Source organism: Nicotiana attenuata, unplaced genomic scaffold (genome assembly GCF_001879085.1).
Source record: "Nicotiana attenuata strain UT unplaced genomic scaffold, NIATTr2, whole genome shotgun sequence".
Lineage (NCBI taxonomy): Eukaryota > Viridiplantae > Streptophyta > Magnoliopsida > Solanales > Solanaceae > Nicotiana > Nicotiana attenuata.
Genome location: NW_017671735.1, coordinates 179,846 through 188,051, shown reverse-complemented (window position 1 = coordinate 188,051; position 8,206 = coordinate 179,846). Strand labels below are relative to the sequence as shown.

The 8,206-nt window shown below is 35.8% G+C and overlaps 1 long non-coding RNA gene across 2 annotated transcripts; it reads left to right on the top strand.

Moving 5' to 3' along the window:
* The first annotated feature begins 282 nt into the window (after positions 1–282).
* Positions 283–4,524, top strand: LOC109209923. Of its 2 annotated transcripts, XR_002065461.1 has the most exons (6): positions 283–446; positions 1,235–1,323; positions 1,985–2,055; positions 2,148–2,382; positions 2,940–3,403; positions 4,319–4,524. It is a non-coding gene; the product is annotated as an uncharacterized LOC109209923 (long non-coding RNA). The 2 variants fall into 2 exon arrangements; XR_002065460.1 differs by having other exon boundaries at positions 2,148–3,403.
* The last annotated feature ends 3,682 nt before the right edge of the window (positions 4,525–8,206 follow it).

The window sequence follows — 8,206 nt, the reverse complement described above, 5'->3', positions numbered from 1 at the left end:
CTTAGAAGCAGTTTTTTAAAGTTTGGCCAAACACTAATTGCTGCTCAGAAGTGCTTTTCAAACTAATTAGCCAAACACAAGCAGCTTCTCACCAAAAGTACTTTTGAGAAAAACACTTCTGAAAAAAAGCACTTTCCAAAATAAATTGATTTTTACAGCTCGGCTAAACGAGCTATTAAATTTTTTCCTTTTGTCCTTTCTTCTTCAATAGAGATTCTTCTTCCTTCTCTACTATAAATTTTCGATTTAAATTAATATGGGGCTTCTTTTCTTCAACTCGAAACAAAGACACTAATATAATTGAGCGTAAAAATGGTCTTCAACGAGTGATACAAGGATTGAGCAGTAAGAAGACCTGCTCAATTCGAGCAAAAGGAAACCAGCCGCAGTTCCAAAAATAATTTACATATTTGAAGGGTATGCCAAGAGTAACTTACAGTTTAAAAGTAAGTTTCAATGAGATCTAAAATTTAGAATCTAAGGATATTTTTGGTATGAAGGAAAGTATATTTTGAAAAATATTTTGATTTTTTTTTTTTTGTTGCAATAATCTTTTTCAATCTTTCCCATCCTGTTCTCCACCCCCATTCTCTACCCTCCATCTCCATCACCCACTTCCAACCCCTAACCTCACCCTTCCCACCCCCACCCCACCACCCCTACTCCCAACCTCCTCCCCCGACCACCCCTCCTAACCTCGCCCCTAGACCCCGACCAACCATGTTTCCCTACCTTTATTCCACGATAAGAAAGTGTGGAATTTGTAACAACGTTTTAGCAACAACTGGAATATTGTTGGCTAAAAATGGATAAATGGCAACAACACGATAAAATTGTTGCTACAGCATAGACTTTTTAGCAACAAATTTTTCTTGTTGGAAAATATGTTAATTTTGTTGCCATATTCTATGGTTTAGATAATAAATTTTAAATTTTAACAAATGGCAACAACGTCCTAGCAACAACTACAGTATTGTTGCCGAATTTTAATAAATGGCAACAACTAAATTTAATTATTGCAAAGAATAAAACTTTTAACAATACAGTTAATTATAAACAGAATTGGCAACAATAAAGGTTTTTTGTTGGCAATAAATATTATTTTGCCAATGACATACGTGGTTTGTGGCCTAAAAAATTTCATTTTCCGCCAAAATCAAACGCGGCAAATATTTCCCTTTTTAATTACTTTTCCCGGTGTTTTAGCCCACTCTCTAATAACCCTTTTGTCTAGGATTTTTCTTATCAGTTTTACTTGAATGGGCTCCTCCTCTGCTGCGTCCTCTTTGTTGCGGCGTGTTGCGGCTGATCGGAGAAGAACCGGTAAGAATTCAATCTTTAATTGCTTTACCCAATTGTTGCTTCACTAAATTATGAAAATACCAATTTCTGTGATTGTCTTTTATCAGTGAAGTACTTAATGGGTATGGGTACGTTAAAATTTTCTATGCCACAGTAGAATTTGCAATTTTTCTCCTCTAATTCTTTATACTTCAGAAAGAAACTTTGCATAAGTTTTTCTTTTATTGTTGTCCAGTTTGTTGTTCCTTTTTTTTTTCGATTCATCTTCTGCTAATGTCTTTATACATGTTACTCTGCATAACAATTGAATGAAACTACCGAACACGAATGTTTTTCTCTGTTATTCGTGAAAACTTGATAGGTATAACTATAAGTTACAAAGAGATTTTTCAGATATGTAATTTGATCAATTTTCAAAGGCTATCATTTCGAGGTTATCAAGTTTATGCTTAGTATAGATACTTATCCTATTTAATTTAATAAATAATTTAATTGTATAAATATATCTCATTAGATAAAAAAGCAAATGAAAGATATGTTGAATAACTTATCCTTTGATGTAATCAGTTCAATGTTTCTTACCATTCAATTCTACGACCTTGTGAGATGAAACTGGAAATAGAAATAAACCATGGTGTCAGTCAAAAATTTATGTGAAATATTCTTTTAATATGTGTTGCAGCCTATCATGATGACAGATGCGCATGTTTCTTAATATTGGAACTGTTGATGTAATCTCAAACCCACCGCTAGGTTAGTTAATTAATTTTTTAAAATCCAGCCCTATAAAATCTCTAGATTGTATATGTTATGTTTACTATACACCTACATATTTTCATATATAGCTGAAGGTAAAAAGAGAAAGGGAAGGGGGAAGACAACAGAGCTTTCAATCCAAAAGAAACGTAAAGATAGTGACAATGGAAAGTTGAAGGTAATTATTCCGCCAGATCGAACTATAGCAGTAGGTCCTGGAGCTAATGATTCTTTTACCAAACTCTCTGTCAAAGTTGTGCATAATGCTCGGCATGATGTCAAGAATTGGATTTAGCAAAAGATAGGACTGTTGCTCATATGCTGGTAATTCACTCTGTTCCCTTACAATTTTCTTATTGGTCTAGTACACATAAGCAAACTCTTAATTCCAGATTACTTCTAATTTTCTTATTGGTCTGGGAGTGTTTTGCTCTCCTGACAAAAAGTGGCAGCATTTTCTGTCTTTCTTGTGATAATAATTGATAAATTTGTCGCCAAGACTTTAAAGATGCTAGAACCTTAAGGTTTGGGTAAAAGAGAAGTTTACCTACTAAATTATTCTAGCTAGCATTTGTACACATGTTATGTTAACATGTCCATATGACCACTGGACTTCATTCTGAATTAAACTTAGCAAGAGATAAGTTTTTCTGTTGCATTTCAGAATAAGAAATGAAACTATTATGTCCAGTTGAGGTGATGTTTTAGCTTAAGTCAACTAATCTTCCCACTCCTTAATTGTACAACCAATTCATATTTACTACTACTATTAGATATAAAGGTGAAAGCATCAGAAGAATATATGCAATCACTGTTCCCAACCTGTTTGAACAGCAACTGTGCAACTCCAATTCATTAACTTCTTTCACAAAATGCTGCAGCACACATACAGCAACAGCAAAAAATTCAGTGTGATTCCACAAGTGGGATCTGGAGAAAGTGGGATATATTATTTTCGATTGTTTTCCTATAGTACACTTGCCAAGACTTCTGAAGAGTTGGTCTATGAAGCTTCTGGAAGAAAACAAAAAGTTATTGTAGTTATGTTAAAACCAAGAGAGGACTTACTCTGATCTTTAACGAGGATAAACCACATACTTACCATATGATCCACCTAATAACACAGCAGGCATGCCTGAGTTGATAAATTACTTTTGTCGCTCCCACTATCTCTGTTTCTGACTCGTTCCCATATCATTCCTTTCCACTTATTTGTATGACAAATTAAGTTATGTAATTTTGCTATGTTTAACCGCATGGAGTTTCTGCTGGAATTCTCAACATTATTTCTAATTTAAGTGGTTCAAATGAGGCAAGTCGGTCAAGACTTATGGATGACATCACGGTAAGAAAACTTTGTCTAACTCTTGTAAAAGTAAATTCCTTGGTTGTTATTGTTCAATATCATGTTTGCGTTATAGTTTTTAGTTGCCATTTATTTAGTTCTCTGTCATCTAAGTTCAAAAAGAAAAATTACTTGATCTTGGGCCTTTAAAAAGATTGTAGCTAAAGTCATATACAGAGAGTATCTTTTACTTTGGAGAGTAAAAAGTAAAAGAAAATAAAGAAGGCCTTTTTAAAATATTTGTATAACACTAAAACATTTATTTGAATAATATTTCAAGTGAAAGAATAATAAAAGTCCAACCTTTTCTAAGTGACTCTTAGATCCAACGCAACTTTAACTCGTAAAGGTTCAACCTTTACTAGGGATCTGTATATGTTCTTCTTCTCCCCTGTTAGTTTGTCAAAATTTTCCAATAAGAGATTGCCAATTAATTTAAGCTTTTGTACATTAAACTGAATCCCTCCACAATTGACGTAGTGGATTATTCCCATTTCAACTTTTCAGCTTATTCACGTTTTAGTTGGCTGCTGCTTACCAACAGACATCGGACTGACTAATCCTATTCCTTGAGGTTGAAATATTATCCTTTGGTACGTAAATGCTGGTGTTTTCTATGAGAAAATAGAGGAGTATCTTATACTTTGGAGAGAAAAATTAAAAGATAATAAAGAATGCAGATATAATGCGATTTTGTAGCGCTATGTAAAATCTACAGTAGGTTGTAGCTCTCTTCTTTTATGTTACATGGTGTAGGTTCTTATTTGTGATTTCTTAACTTTAGCTTGGTTATAAGTATCTTTTTATATTATTCATTGGTGCCCAAAATATTCTCTTTTGATATGTACTTGTGTACTTAATAGTTTTTTTTTTATAAAAAATATAATTGTAATTTATCTTCTTCTTTTTTTGTAGGATGAGCATGAGTAAACCAAAATAGCTGACAATATGGATCACCTAATGCTCAAGCTACTGGAAGAAGATTTGCTGTATGGGTTGTTATTAGATTAGAAATTATGACCTTGTAGATGCTCTTTTTTTTTTTGTAAGTAAAAACATGTGTTTTGGTAGTATTTAGTTTTTGAAAGTACATAAATACTTAGTTCATCAGTTGTATTGACATTTGCAAATGTATATCATATATTAATTTATATAAATATTTGTGATATTTTAAAAGAAGATATGAATTGTGTATGTAGCAACTACACATTTATTGTTGCTAGCTGTACAACAGAAAATATAATATTGTTAGCAAAAAGTGGCTTGTGCCCACAACAATACTTGTTGCTAAAAGTCTTTATAACAGATTATTAACTACCCTTCCGCTAATTTTTTTGCCACAAGTAATATTGTTCCGAAATTAATAATAATTTATTGCAACAATAATTTTTGTTGCTAAATATTTTTATAAGCCACTATTGTGTAACCAAAAGATAATTTATGGCAACAACATTTCTTGTTGCGTTAAGTCAACTTCTGGCAATGACTAACTTTTGTTGTCGGCATGCAATAACATTGGAAAAATGAACAACTTGAATGATATATTTCAAATTTCATTGAAATATGCTCATAAATATTGTCCCATAAACATGATGAATAGAAATGAACTGAACATGGAATTCTTAGGAGAAAAATTGCAACGCCAAGTTGCTGGAACTGACTCAAAGTTAATTAATATAATGACCATGAATCCCAGGGAACGGGGTGCTCTGAGGTTCTCTGGTGGCTTCTTGCACATATCTGCTTCTGCCTTTTACTAATTTTCAGATTGCAATTTAGCAAATGGTTTATGATCGCACATTTAATGTCATCACCCAAAACTCACTATAGGCTGTGATGGTGCCAAATGACAAGCCAACGGTGAACTGCCAACTTAATTACGCATTTTATTATTTTTGAAATCGTGCATTTTATTAGATAAAGAAATCAACGCATTAAAATCATGGAAACTTACACTTTAAATAAGATAGATAATAAAAGTGTGTAACTGCTAAGTAAAATCAACACAACATCTACAACATCCCAAAATCCGGTGTCACAAGTGCATGAGCATCTACAGGAATACAATAATAATACAATATCCGTCTGAAATACAAGTTAGACAGAAGAAAATAAATAACTCTGATGGAGACAGTATATGCTGCGGATCATAACATGGAATGCAGCTCACCGAAAAGTCCCGGCAATAGCCGCGCCTCTGCGCCTAGAGGACCACCAGAAGCATAAATATACCTGCACAATAAGTGCAGCAAGTGTAGCATGAGTACGTAAATCAACGCGTACCCAGTAAGTATCTAGCCTAACCAAAGAGAAGTAGTGACGAGGGGTCGACATCGACACTTACTAGTGGTCCAATAAGACAGGTGCAGTAAGAAGTAAACAAATATGGGGCCGAGCAAATAAATGGTATGAACAAATATAAATACGAGGTACAATCATCCTCTGAATGGTAAACTCAAGCTCTCACTAAGCAGTTACCTCCTCAACCGGAGTATATCTAGAATGGACCTCACCAGATTGGTCATCACAACTCAAATCAGGAAAAAAAATACACGGATGTGCTGTTTTCTTGTCAGATATTACGTACGATGCTGCCGAGGCGAACGGCCCGATCCACAAGAGTGTTTTATAGAAATGCCGCGACGAACGGCTGGATCCGATCTTACTGTGTGCACTGCCAAAGATCGAACGACACGAACCATAGATGCTTCTATTATACTGCCGAGGCGAACGGCCCACTCCCATAAGAGTGATTGCATAATCATTCGAGGTGAACGGTCTGATCCCATTAGAATGAGAAGCTTTAACGGGTCATGGACCCCACTTACGAATAAATGTGTGAGTTATGAATTTTTAAGGAAAACCTTTCGATGAAAACGCATAGCGCGGGTAATCATTGAAGCTTGTCAAATCTCTACAAGAGCAAGTCTATCACTCAACGCAAGTCTAATCTCAAGTCGTTATGCGAAATAAAGGAAATAAACGAGCAAAGATAACTCCAATAGTACAATTACAGCATGGCGTGAACCTAAGCATACCCAGATATAACATGAATTTAGCTACGTACGGACTCTCGTCACCTCGTGCGTACGTAGCCCCCGCAACAAGTAGCACATAACAATTACATCAGCTAGAGGGTAGCTTCCCCCTCACAAGGTTAGACAGGAGACTTACCTCGCTCCGAAGTTCCATAACCGGCTCCAACGCCACTCTAACACCTCAAAACGATGCTCGTCGCTCCAAAACTAGTCAAACAATGTGAAAACCAATAAAATATACTCTAACACTCATAATAAATCAATTCATAACAATTCTCAACTCCGCTCGAAAAGTCAATAAAGTCAACCCTCAAGCCCACGTGTTGAGATTCTGAAAATGTTCGAAGATAAACTATACCCATAACACTACGAGCTCAAATATATAATTTATTCCCAATTCCATGTCCAATTTCGTGGTAACAATCCAAAAATACCAAATTCTAGATTTTTCTCTTAAAATCCCACAATTTTCATAAATATTCATGTTTTGATCCACATATCAATCATATATTTAACTAACAAGATGTAGAAATCACTTACCCTAAAGTTTGATGATGAAAATGGCACTCCAAAATCACCCTAAAGTCGGCTCCCATGGAAGGAATGAAGTAAAAATGAGCCAAACCCCCGAAATATAGCTTCTTCTCAGGTATTAACTCTTTGCGATCATGGAAAATGCTATGCGATCTCAAAGCACAACTTTTCTCAGCTCAAAATTGCCCTTCCCGATCGCGAAAAACCAATCGCGATCGCGAAGAGCAAGCTGCCCAACTCCTCTAGACAGCCTCTAGTATAATGATCATAACGTTTTGTACAAACCTCCAAATGACAAATGGTTTCACTTTTTGAAAACTAGACACCAAGGGCTATAATTTTTGTTTTTGGATTATCACCAAATTTCTTATAGATTACAAGATATAAGCTTCCAAAGTCAGCCCTGTGCAGTAGAAATTTGTTCTTCGCGAACTCGAATCTGCCTCCGCGAACGCGATTCACAAATCCCTTTCTCCTATTTTTCTCTTCGCGAATGCGACGCATTCCTTGCGAACGCAAAGAAAGGCACACCAAAACTCAGAAAACAGCAACTCAACATGGCAAAATGACCCGTAGACCCTCCGAAACACACCCGAGGCCCCCGGGACCCCGTCCAATCACACCAACAAGTCCTAATAAATGACAAACCTGCTCGAGGCCTCAAATAACACCAAACAACATCAAAACTACGGATCGACGATCGAAATCTTTCTTTAAACTTTCAAACTTTCAAACTTCGATGAAAGCGTCAGATTCATGCTTACACATTCCGGAATGACGCCAAACTTTACGCGTAAGTCATAAATCATGATACAAACGTATTCCAAGGCTCGTAACCCCAAACGGTCATCGATAAAATGAATGTCCACCTCAAGCCAAACTTAAGAAATTCTAAAACCTTCAAAATGCCAACTTTCCACAATAAGCGCCGAAATGCTCCCGGGCGACCGATACTCAACTCGAATATACGCCTAAGTACGAAATCATCATACGAACCTATTGGAACCTTCAAATCCCGATTCCGAGGTCATTTACGCAAAAGTCAAATCTTAGTCAACTCTTCCAACTTAAAGCTTCCGAATTTAGAATTTTCCATCCGAATCAACTTTGAACTTTCCGAAATTCAATTCCGACCACACGTACAAGTCATAATACCTGAAGTGAAGATACTCAAGGCCTCAAACCGCCGAACAACCCGCTAGAGCTCAAAACGACCGGTCGGGTCGTTACA